The 13,027-nt window shown below is 33.9% G+C and overlaps 1 pseudogene; it reads left to right on the top strand.

Moving 5' to 3' along the window:
- Nucleotides 1-10,503: 10,503 nt before the first annotated feature.
- Nucleotides 10,504-11,197, top strand: LOC102472746 (mediator of RNA polymerase II transcription subunit 7-like; annotated as a pseudogene).
- The last annotated feature ends 1,830 nt before the right edge of the window (nucleotides 11,198-13,027 follow it).

The following is a 13,027-nucleotide window of genomic DNA, read 5'->3' as shown; positions in this document are numbered from 1 at the left end:
TATCAAGTCCTACTTTCCTAGCCATTCTTTATAAAGTATAAAACTAGGTCTCTCCACGGAATTGGTTGAACAATATTATCAGGTATTCAGCTAAGTCAAGTTCCCATAGTCAAATAAGTTTGAGAAAAGCTACTAAATATTTCCTCCTTCTGTAGAATCATAGTGCACATTAGCATGTTATAGATTCTGAGCAGTCCTGCCATAAAGAAATTTGTTTATTTCATTTAGCCTAATGTTTTCCCAATTGCAATTCAACCAGTAGCATTTTAATTTTATAAAGTTTTCATTATGCTTATATCAATAAATGAACACAAGGAATATACAGTTAGGGAAATGCTAGAATCAACTATAAACCTATCTTTTTGGTAGAATATCAAGTCCTGGCCTATAGTGGAGAAGAATAGAACAAGGGTCAGAAAAAAAGGTGCCAACCACTGACAATTTGATTTGCCCATGTATGGACAAACTTCCTTTCGGCATCCCACTGTGGCCCATAAAGGGTCCATGTAGTCATTACAGAGGGTCATTTCAAGGCATAGAAGTGTCTTTGGTGAACTCTTATAAAAAGTTAAACAATAACAACAACAACTAAAATACAAGGAGCTTAAAAATTTTTGCAGAAAAAATGGAATTAACTAGGAGTTTATTTTGGCATAGAACATTTTCCAAACTCATAGACAGTTTTCTTTCTTTTTCTAAGGCTTTTACCATAGGGTTGTATACTCACTAGAGAGAGACAGAGAAAGAGTGAGAAATCACCTCAAGGGGGGACAACCTCTCAACAATCTCATCTCCTCCATTCTCCTCCTAGGATTTTGTGCACACACACATATGTGTCTGGCATGATTTTCAAGACACCAGGACTGGGACCTGAAGCACAGTTGACCATGTGGGAATCCAGCATCCCAAACACTATGCCACCATCTTGTCCCAAATAGAGGTTTTTTTAAATTAATATATTTTTTTAATAAAACACATTTTCTCTGAGCTTGAAAGCACCACACAAGGACATTGAGAAAATTATTGTTAATAATTTCTTAAGTGCTGCCTTACTCTCATAAAAATCCAGATATTTCTACACTGAAGGCAGTTAAAAAATGAGTGAATGTGTGACCAAAGGGAAAGGATCTTTGGATTTTAGAAGGTCATAAGTGTCTCAATTTTTAGTTTGATATTTTCTAAATCAGTTTTCTTCTTATGTGTATAGAACTAATAAACAACAACAATGAAAATGTATATGATATGTAGTAATAAGTGCCAAGCAATATTACCCATTTTAGTTCTGAAAACTGTTTTCTCTGTGATAAAATTATCACTGAAGTTAAGATTGATGAAAATACTACAAAAGTGATACAGGAAACTGAATTCCAGAAGAGCAAAAAAATAGAATAAGAAATGGTTCAAATATTTAGTTTGTAAATAAATAAAAACTGTTGATCTTGGGACCAGCCTATGGTGCCGTAGTGAAACATGAAACTCTCTGAGGCAGACCCATGTGGGAAGGAAGAGGGCAGGAAGACTCTCGTTCTTGGAGACTGTCTTGAGTCTGCAGAGCAAATGCGCTCATTATCCAAAATGTCTGTAGCTGAGGTTGATGCCATGGAAACCCTATCAGGGTGCCATATCTGCATGTGTGTGTGTGTGTGTGTGTGTGTGCGCATGCACACACATGCACGTATCTCACTTGTATGATGAATAAATAATTTCTTTTACAAAATAATGATCTTGTTTCTTAAATCTGAAATATCAGGGCAGTAAACTTAGCATTGGCTACTAAATGGTATAACCACATTTCACTTGTTTACAGAAAACAAAGGAGGTGTAACAGTGATTTGAAACGGGACATTCTGCAATTGTAAACAATGTAATTGTCATGTGATTCTTCATGTGAAAAAATAAAAGGTTAATATACTCCGTCCATTATTTTGGGTACAGAGTGCTAATAGGATTTGAGAAGAAGTTATTTCAGTGAAATATGTTCAGTTTATACAGAAAGCTACAGGGTCATGGTTTCAAAGTAAAACAGGCATTCAGCATTGTAGATCATCCTGGAGAAAACAAATTAGAGAAAATGCCATTGGTGTGAACTTATTTAAAGAAAACTCTGGGTGGTTTTTTTTTTTTTCAGTAATTGAAACTGCTCTACAAATAACAGTAAAGTGATAAAAAGTTATAAAGCAGGCAACTGAATAAAGTACTTATTCTTTAATGAGAATATTTTGTTTTTGACATATAAACTCAAGATATAGATTTTATCCTGTTTCATTACAAATATAAGGTGTATAAATCGAGCCACTCACTTAAGTTCAGTCAAGATTCTGGTGTGCAAACCATCCTGTGAAAATCATTTCAGCATTGTCATTTATATATTATACTAAAATAGTGCTAGAGACCTCTTAAACTTAAGAAAATCACATTAGGAAAAGATTCCAAGTCACATAGTTGAGGTAGTACCAATTATTTCACTGTGTTAAAGCATCAGGTTCCACAAAGTAAGAGTTAGCAAAAGAAGATAGATGCAAGAAGGTTTATATGATATGTGTGATGTCTTTTATTAGCCATGCCGCTCATACAGTTTATTTTTATTAGATTCACAAATGAAAAATATTTCTGTCTACTACAGAAAACCTATTGACCAGATCAGTAGTCAACTGATTTAGACCATGTCTACATACATGCTATTTTAAACAGAAAGGTGGTAAGAGAATCATTGAATATTACATAGGGAGGAAGAATTATGCAAGTGCTCTCATTGTGCTTCTTAGGAAAGATTACAGGTTCAGTCACAGTGCCATAATAGTAGAACAAAGATCTGAAATGCAGGAAGCCATATGGAGGACTTGGGATTCAGCTCCCAGGTCAATTTGTACCCACTAAACACATACACATGTGAACAAGATTGTGGTTCACTGGAATCCTGGTTGTCCCCACCAACTTACAGGGGTTAATGACATGGCACTCTGTTAAAGGTGCTACTCTCTCTCATGAGTGAAAGAAAAAGTAAACTAGAAAATCTTTTTTTAAGAAAAAGATGAGAAAGGAAACCAGCAGTTAGCATAATGGCTATGTCGCTGGACTCCCACATAGTCAACCGTGGTTTGCGTCCTGGACCCGGTGGCTTAAAACTCACTCTGGGCGCGTGTGCGTGCATGCCCAAGATCCCGAGAGAAGAATGGAAGAGAAGGGATTGCGGCGTGACCACCCCCCCGGGGGGTGATTTCTCGCTTTCTGTCTCTTATGTCTCTCTCTGTCTGTCTGGCGAGCAAACGTGCCTTATAGCGAAAAAAACCTCTCCCCCGCAAAAAAAAAAAAAAAAAAAAAAAAAAGGTAAAAAAAGATGAGAAATTAATGACAGTACTAAAATTGGAAGTTCAATCTCCTGGTTCCCGGTCTAATAATTTTTTTGTTCTTTTTAAAGTACTGGGCCATCGAAAAATTCATGACGTCCTTTTTTATAGAAAGACAGAAATGTACATCATGACTTTTCCAACCACCTAATAAGTCAAGACTTTCAATGTTTATTTTAAGCATAATTTTCTACCTCTTTATAATTTATCTTTACAAAACTTCAATACAAATATTCTAAACACTTTTAATTACTGGCCCATTCTCACTGTTTTCTTTCTTTCTTTTTTTACTAATAAAAAAATTGTATTTACTTAGAAGCATTCAGAATGTCAACAAAATAGCTACAACTTTTCTTTTTACAATTACAGAGTGGTATTCAGTTAACACAACAACAATTATTTCATATAAGCTGCATCAGAGACAACTGAAGATGAAAAAACTACCATCCCCATATATAACTAATTTGTGCTGTGCACCAACACGAACCTGCTTTAAATTTCCATTATAGCCTCCATACTGTACCAGGCAAGGTTAGTGGCTATTGGAAATACCACCAGGACAGGGCTATCTAAAGACACGTTCGGTAGTGTGTTAACTATACAAAAAAAGACACTGCACAGTTTACAAACAAATCGTACACAGCCTTACATTTCAATTTTTTTCTTTAAAAGGAGTGAGTTGTGTACAGGGGGGTGATATGCTTTATAGACAAGGAAAAAAACTGAGCTAGAACCAACTTATTATTCATCATCTTCTTCTTCATCTTCATTCTCTTCATCTTCCTCATCTTCTTCATCTTCTTCATCTTCCTCGTCTTCCTCCTCCTTTTTCTTGCTCTTTTCAGCCTTGACAACTCCCTTTTTTGCTGCATCAGGCTTTCCTTTAGATCGGTATGCAGCAATATCCTTTTCGCATTTTTCCTTCAGCTTAGCAGCCTTCTTTTCATAAGGCTGTTTAGTACCTGCAGCAGTGTTATTCCACATCTCTCCCAATTTCTTTGCAACATCACCAATGAGTAGGCCAGGATGTTCTCTGATTTTGGGGCGATATTCAGAACAGAATAAGAAAAAGACTGAAGGAGGCCTCTTAGGTCCATTGGGATCCTTGAACTTCTTTTTTGTTTCCCCTGTAGTAGGGATATAGGTTTTCATTTCTCTTTCATAACGGGCCCTGTCCACCTTTGCCATATCTTCAAACTTTCCTTTCTCTTTAGCAGACAAGGTCTTCCACCTCTCTGAGCACTTCTTAGAAAACTCTGAGAAGTTGACTGAAGCATCTGGGTGCTTCTTCTTGTGCTCCTCCCGGCAAGTTTAAACAAAGAGTGCATATGATGACATTTTGCGTCTCGGCTTCTTAGGATCTCCTTTGCCCATGTTTAGTTATCTTTCCTCTGCGAGGCACAGAGTCGCCCAGTGCCCGTCTGGCTCTCACTTGCCCTGGCGCTGTCTCTATAGAGCTCAATGTACTGCAATGGCTGTGAGAGCGGGAGCCAGATGCAGCCTCCTACTGCTTTCTTTCTTGAAGTACTTATTATTACTTACTTCTTAAATATATAGTAATAAGACTGTTTAATTAATTTATCTTCAACCATGAATATATTTTTATGTTTGCATAAATAATCCTAGAACATTTGATTGTTAGGTCTTTCCCTTGGTGGTATTCATTTGCAAAACAAACAAAACCCCAAAACAAACAAACAAACAAACAAAAACCAAAATATTGTGGAACTAAGAAAAAGAGGTTTTGCCTTGAAGAAAAGAATGAAGATTTGGATTAGCCAGTATTTTTAAAGCTAGATTATTTAGAAAGCAGATATATTACCTTCTTTAAGCATCATCTTTATGAGTTTTTTGTCTTCCTATTTGATGAAGATATTGAGAGCTCCTGAATGGTAAAATGAATTGTGTGTTTATGAGGATTTCATGTTGCCTAAAAAATGTCTAGTAAAAATCTAATGAAAGTTTATTTAATTGACAGACTCATCAAGTTAAATGTGCCTGCAAAATGTTTCTTTCTTCCTTATTCTAACATGCTTTTAAGCATCTTGATGCTTCTATTAGCATGAAGGATATTTATAAAATACACAATACACATACACAAATATAATCACACAAACACACACACAAGCATTTTAAAGTTAGAACTGAAAAAAAGGCATAAGTAATTTCTATACTGTCTTCCAAGATAAAAAATGACAAGTAATAACAAAAACAAGTAGCTAAAATATGCCTCTATGTATCTACAAAGAAGAAATTCTCAACTACACTATTGTCATCTAAAACAAAATGTGCCTCTTGGGAACCCAGGTGCAAGTGTTTTAACTGAGATTTCTTAGAAAGCTAAGATGACTTCCATTCCTCTTTAAAACCATTCTACACTGTTGTTTTTAATTTTTCACCATTATTTCTGACATTGTGCAGCTGCAGCTGGAAGTATAACAATAGTTCAGCTTACTGGCATCTCTTTCCTGATTTAGAATCAACAGGGAAATAATTGTCAAGACTTGAAATGGAATATATACAATAGTTGTACATTTAAAAATTAATATAAAGTTGTTTGCTTCAGACACTTAAAGATGATTTTTAAAAAATACATCAGCATTTCTCTTTGTGAATAGTTCAATTTGAATTTAAAGATTATGATTGACTTTAATATCTATGCAACATTTTAATTTTTTAAATTACTATGGCTTTAGTATAACAATTTAATTAAAAACTATTTTATGAGATCTATATGAATTACATGATATATATAAAGACTATTACATATGGTCATTACAAACAAAATGATAAAAGCTGAAGAGAAAAAAAATTCCTACAAAATGGTTATTTATATCATGTTTAAAAATCATGCAGTTACATTTCTTCACTAGATATTGGTTGAAAACAACAAAAATGGCTTAAAATAATTTTTTGAACAGTATGTTATGTATAAACCATACAAGAGACATGTTTGATTTCATTATACGTTCAAACTAATACCTGGCAAGTTAAAAAAAATAGTTTTACTTTTTTTTTTTATCTTTTTTTGAGTCATACATGAAAATATTGCCCAAAATATTTATGCTCATAAGTAAACAAACTGTTAATATATATTGCATATTTACTATATGATAGACACTGTGTTTGTTTACATGCATTCTCGTTAGTTTTAATTATATTCTGTATTATATTTCCCCAATTTTATAAATGAAAAAAATATGAAGCATAAGCAAGTTAATAAAACTAATGTATGACAGAACCAGAATTCTAACCATGTTTTTTCATATTTTCACAGATGTAGCCTAAAGTTAAATTAATTTGAATAGAAGTAGAAATTGAACTTAGTTTACCATATATTTTTGTATTAAAACATGACCCTTGTTTTAAATGTGAGTTTTCATTTTTAAAAAATGCCATGAGCTTAGAATTTGTTGAATGGATGTTTTGATGGATGTGTTGATGGATATCTTACCCCAGTTCCCTAAAGTGCTTTCATACTTCTGTTTACTTTTTGTTATTTGTGTTATTTTCTCTTATTTCCAGTAACACTTGATGCATATTTCTCTAATTTGAGCATAGTGCTCACTTAAAAAAATCTTACAGCTCTGGCTAGCTGTGGTGGTGCAATGATAGTGAAATGTTCTACAATACTTTAAAATATATGAAGGTTGCGGTTAGTTTCCTGGTTCGCTTTCTATATGCAGGCATACAAATGCATGCCAATGATCCTCGCTGTCTGGGAAGGCAGAGGGGAGGGTTGTGGCATGTGTGAGACCTTATTATGGGTGCTACTCTCTCTCATGAAAGAAAAGAGCTTTTAAAAATATACTATGTAGAGGTAAATTTTATACCTATTCTTAAAAAGAACCAAAAAAAGACAAAATCTTGACCACCAAGTATTAAGTTAAATGTTCAAATAATTAAAAGGAAATTTGACATTAAACTTCTATTTATTTTTTCATTGTTAAAGCAGTAGTCTAACATGTTAGTACAAGTTTCTTTGACACAATAAATTCAATCCACTTCTCCCCAACTATATCTAAATATATATTAACATAAAGAAATTCTTGTACCCACATAAACCACTAGTCCAAATAAATCATTTTAAAGTTATCTTTTTTTCATGTATTCGATATGGAATATCATACACTCAAGTCAAGTTCTAAATACCTCACAATTATTCTCTCTCTGTTGACAAAGAAAAGTAGCTTTAGAGATCTGTCAAAGAATCTTGAGTCTAATGAGAAAACTTCTGAACTCATAGTATTTATTGACAAATGATTAGAATTTATTCATTGAAAGATTCATTGAGTAAATGTTAAGTGAAAGTTATACTACTTTTGGTGATAGAAGCTTAAGACACAAACATGCTTTCTAGAAACTCAGTCAAATCTGAGACAGTAGAGATGGAGCACAGGTTGTTAAAATAGACTGCAATTAATCCATGGTAAAATTACCTCGTAAGAATGAGGACCAGGAAAGGAGTTTGGTAGGAGGAATGGCATCTCTAATAGAGTTCATTAGAAACTCATCAGTAAAGAATGAGATAGGCATGTGTGGCAGCACGAAGCAGAGGAAAGCATGGAAGCCATAATGGAGATGTGTATAAGGCAGAAGAGTGGCAGCAGGCTGCAGAGGGCGTGCACAGACCTTGTACATTACGATAGTGAGTGAGTTTTATCCTAAGACCACAAGGAGTCAACGAAAGATCTATATTATATGACTGATATAAAAATATGTTTTATAAAAATCAATACATCTAGAGACTACAGAGGGGATTGAAGGAAAATTAAATAGAGAGAAGATAAAAGTATTGAAGTAAGACAGTTTTAGCAGGAATATAGAGAAGAGCAACGTTTGGACGTATTAGTATAAGGAAATAGCAAGAATGACTGAACACTTGGACGTGAAAGGTGCAGAGAGACAAGGGTGTGAGGTGACTTCTGTGTTTTGTATGTTTATGGGTGGATAAAAGAATGAAAATAAGAGAATTTGGAAGGGTATAAGTGATATTTTAAAGTTTCACAGAACAGTGCATGAATACTTTAAAATGAGAGAAATAATTTGTACATTTGCTCTTTATTTTTGTGCTGTGTGTGTGTGTGGGGGGGGTGTTATAAAGAGGATCTCAGCATTCTGAATAACTACAAACATAGACATATGCCACAACCTTGGTTTTTATGATGGAGCAGGAATCTATCCTGGGCCTCCCATGTGGCTGCAGGCTGCCAAACATCTGTGTTCAGTTACCAGGGCTGGGCCAATATATCTACAGTATTTATTTACTTTGAGAAATGCCCTTTCTCAAATAAAATTGTGGCCTCATTTAAGGGATAACTTTCAGGGAGACGACAATGGATTGTTAAAAAAATAAGTGATTACTTCAAGTAATAACATTGGGTTGTTTTTATTTTTAAAATTTTACAGATAAATAGAAGTAATATGACATTCACTGTTTTGACTCATTTCATCAAAAGTATTGGATATGAATTTTCAATTCTAAATTATTTTGCTTAAAGTTGACTCTGCAATATATCAATAAAATTTTTTTCTTATCTTTTTCTACATTTTTAAAAATTTATATTTAATCACTGTACCTCTTCACAACTTACAAAATAGTTTTTCCCAGATAGAATACAGTACCTATTAGTGAAGTCATAGATATTACCATATGTATTATCATCAACAGATAACTTTTCATTTTTGTTTCTGTTAAACGTTTTTTTTTCTGTTAAACTTTTTTGATCTGATTCCTTCCCTCTCATTCCCTATTACCCATCCATCTCATCTCTAGCATTTTCAGATGTCCTGCATGCTACCATACCTTTCTAATCTTTCAGTATTTGCCATAGAGTGCAGACATTCAGTATATAAGAAGTGGGAAATACAATGCCTGTCTTTTATAGTCTGGCTTGCTTCATTTATAGTAAATCTTCCACATTCATCCACTTTGTATGAAAAATCAAGGTCTAATTGTTTTCTTCTTATTATTATTATTTCTATTTATGGCTGAGTAGTATTCCATAGTGTGTATGTGCCACATTGTTTCATTCCATTCATCTATTCTTGGACATTTGGACTGATTACACATCTTAACAATTGTGAATAATGTTTTGATAAACATGGATGTGTAACCATTTTTCTGAGTGTTTTCCTATCCTTTGGGTAGATACCCAAGAGTGGAATTTCTGGGCTGTATGATAGTTCTATTTGTAGGGTTTCTAGGAACCTCCACAATGTTCTCCAAGTAGTTATACTAATTTACCTTCCCACCAACAATGTAGGAGGGTTTTCTTTTTGTAAATCTTAGCCATTTTGTTAGGGGATAAGAGCTATCTCATTGCAGTTTGGATTTACATTTCCCTTATGATAAGAGAAGTTGAGCATTTTTAAATTATTTTTATTTTTTATTTGTTTTAGGTAAGATGGTTGAGTTCCTTGTATATTTTGCTTATTAGTCCCTTCATCTGAGGCATAGTTTGCAAATATATTCTCCCATTCTGAGGGTTGTCTCCTCACTCTATTTTTTTTTTTGGTTGTTTTTTTGTTTTGTTTTGTTTTGTTTTTCCTGTGCAGAAACTTTTTAGTATGATGTAGTCCCACTTGTCTATTTTTGGGATTATTGAATGTGCTTTGGAGGTCTTATTTAAGAAGTCTTTGCTTACTCTAATGTTTTGAAGAGTTTTCCCTGTGTTTTCTACCAGTTACTTTATAGTTTGAATTGTTATGTTTAAATTTTAGATACATTTTAAGGTGATTTTTGTTAGTGGTGAGAGATAGGGGTCAGTTTCACTCTTCTATAAGTAGATTCCAGTTTTATAATACCAATTAGGTTTAGTAATTCTTGAGTTTATCTAGATAACAGAATTGCCTTCTCCAATTTTTGAATGCCATTTACAGCATTATAAATTTTTGCTCTTATATAATCTCCATATACTTTAAGTTTATTTGGTATGAGGCTGACATGATAGAATAATCTCTTAAGTACATTGTGTTTCAAATTTATATAATTCATATGGTTTCCTCTGTCAAGAAAACCAGTGCAGGTAGCTACCAGTGTAAAGTACATTGTATTTCATTCTTATATAATTCATACTGTTTCCTCTGTCAAGAAAACCAGTGCAGGTAACTACAAGTGTAAAAGGAGAGCAGAGGTTTTTTTTTATTTTCTACCATGGATGAACCACAGAGATTAAGTACACTTCCATCACCTCCAATGCAACACATCAAGGAATATAAAATGAAAATATTCAGGAGGGCTTAGCCCCCAAGCCTCCCTTTCTAATAAAAGACAGTTATGTGATGTTTGGCAACCAGTTTCAATTTGATGATCTTCTTTCCATCCTTTGGGAAGTCAAGTCATTGAATGACTTCATCCTATGTAATCTGATCACAAGAAAGAACTGGCAAAAGTCAATTTGTCTATCCTTATCTATTTCTTAGACCTTCTAGATATATTGATAACGCATCCTGGAACTGTAAAGCAAGGAGATAAATTAAATCTTAAGTTTTCTTCTGTAAATGGACATCATCTTATAAAAGAATACTGACCCTACCAAGCAAGAGAGACCTTGAGAGTCATGATGAAGGTCCAAAAATACCAATGACTTGAAATAGCTGAGAAGTTTCAGAAAAACCTGGAATGAGTAATTGCAATGATTCAAAATAGTTTGGCTTCACCTAATGATTTGCCCCATTCTAAGGCAGGGATGAGAGTAAAATTTGAATCAATGGATCCTGATGATAGTAACATTTGCACTGGACAGAACGAACAACAAAGAGAAAATTTAGGTCCTAGGCTAGAGCCAATTATAGAAAAGGATGTTGCCTTGTGTGTCTTAATTGATGAAATGAATGAAAGACCATGAAGAATGTTTCTTTTTCTTATTTATTATATATATATATATATCCCCCAGGGGGGATGGCCATGCTGCAAACCCTTCTCCTCCATTCTCCTCTGGGGATCTTGGGTACGCACGCACATGTGCTCTGCGTGAGTTTACGCCACTGAGTTCGGGACTTGAACCGCAGTTGACTACATGGAAGTTCAGCGACATAGTCATTACACTAACTGCTGGTCCCCAGAATGTTTCTTTTTCTATTTAAAATTTTTTCCTTTTGGTAAATAGCATCATATATAGTTCATTTTGTTTGGACAGTCTTAAAGGAAACATAACTATTAAAAATATAAACAGATTTTTATCTTGACTCTCTACTTTTTTCATCTGAGATATTATAGTTGGCAATTTCACTGAATAGAAAGCACAGGAAGCACAACCTCTTACAATTGTTTTAAAAATCAAAGTATCCAGGCCAGCCCTGTAGCATAATGTTTAAGCACAGGGAGCTGGATCCCATCTGAATGACTGTAACTCAAACCTTTTTTTCTTTTTTTTTTTTGAAAGAGAGATTTTTGCTATAGGGTGTGTGTGCTTGCCAGGGAGACAGTGATAAACAGAAATCGCTGTCCCCTCCCCACTCCAAGGGAATGGTCACACCACAATCCCTTCTTCCTCATTCTCCTCCTGGGATTTTTGGGCATGCAAACACAAGTGCCTGATGTGAGTATCAAACCTCTGGGTCAGGACTCGAATCATGGTCAGTCATGTGGGAGTCTAGCACCCTAACCACCATGTCACTTGCTGATCCCCTAACTGTTGTTCAAATCTTGCACCTACTAGTTTGAAAAACACATCGGAAACATATATATATCATGCTCAAAATCCTGAAGGGATGGAGAAATGGAGGAAAAAAGAACTGAGGCATGATCGTACCCCTTTTGAGGATGCTTTATTCCTCCTACCCCTCACCCATCTGATGAGTACGCATTCCTGGTAATGGGCAAAAATGTGTTTGCAAAAAGAAAAAAAAGAGAAAGGAAAGAAAAATGAAAACCAGTGCATCTCTAACATAAGTCTATTCTACCTTTTCAAATTTATGTGCCCGTACACTACAATGCGGTCCATTTGGTAGAATATTAATTTCAGCACAAAACCATTACCCTTCTTACAGTGGGCCAGTAATTTGACCTTCATGAGAAGAACAGCACTTATAGTATTCTACCTTTAAATCAAAGTTATTTCTTCATGTTAATTTGTTTTTAAGCATCAATTGTGAATATCTCTTAAATAATATAAAATTTATCACTTTCTTTATGCAGAAAAATGTATGGAAAAAATAAAAATATGCAGTATCAAAATTAACCTATGCAATTTTAATCCTATAGAAGTTATCCAACTATTTTCTCTAAAATAGTTTAACAAAATCTATTTGAAATTGTTTATAAAAATCTCTATTTGCAGTAACACTGAAGTGTTAATAAGGAATCTGGACCCTAAAGGAGGAAAGTTCTAAAGTCTTACCTTTTAAGGCCCAATAAGTTACTGAAAGTGAGATCTTAAATAGGTTCTTCTTTGAAAATCAACTTTGCACTATCTCTAACAAACTACAAAGTTTATGCAAAGTAATAATACTGCAAATTCAGCATTAATCAAATTACACTATAATTAATGTTATCAGCTTTACCCAGAATGTAACCTGTTAACCTTACTTTCAGGATTTGTATTTTAATTTTGCAGTCACTCAGATTACAGGTTTTTTGATTTGTATTTTATTTTATAACATAATCCCTGATAGTTAAATTATCAGTAATGTTGAGATATTTAAAAGACCTTTCCCTTATATTTTATGATGGTAAA

Source organism: Tupaia chinensis, unplaced genomic scaffold (assembly GCF_000334495.1).
Source record: "Tupaia chinensis unplaced genomic scaffold, TupChi_1.0 Scaffold000478_3, whole genome shotgun sequence".
Taxonomy (NCBI): domain Eukaryota; kingdom Metazoa; phylum Chordata; class Mammalia; order Scandentia; family Tupaiidae; genus Tupaia; species Tupaia belangeri.
The sequence above is the reverse complement of the archived record's forward strand: the minus strand, read 5'-3'. Positions and strand labels throughout refer to the sequence as shown.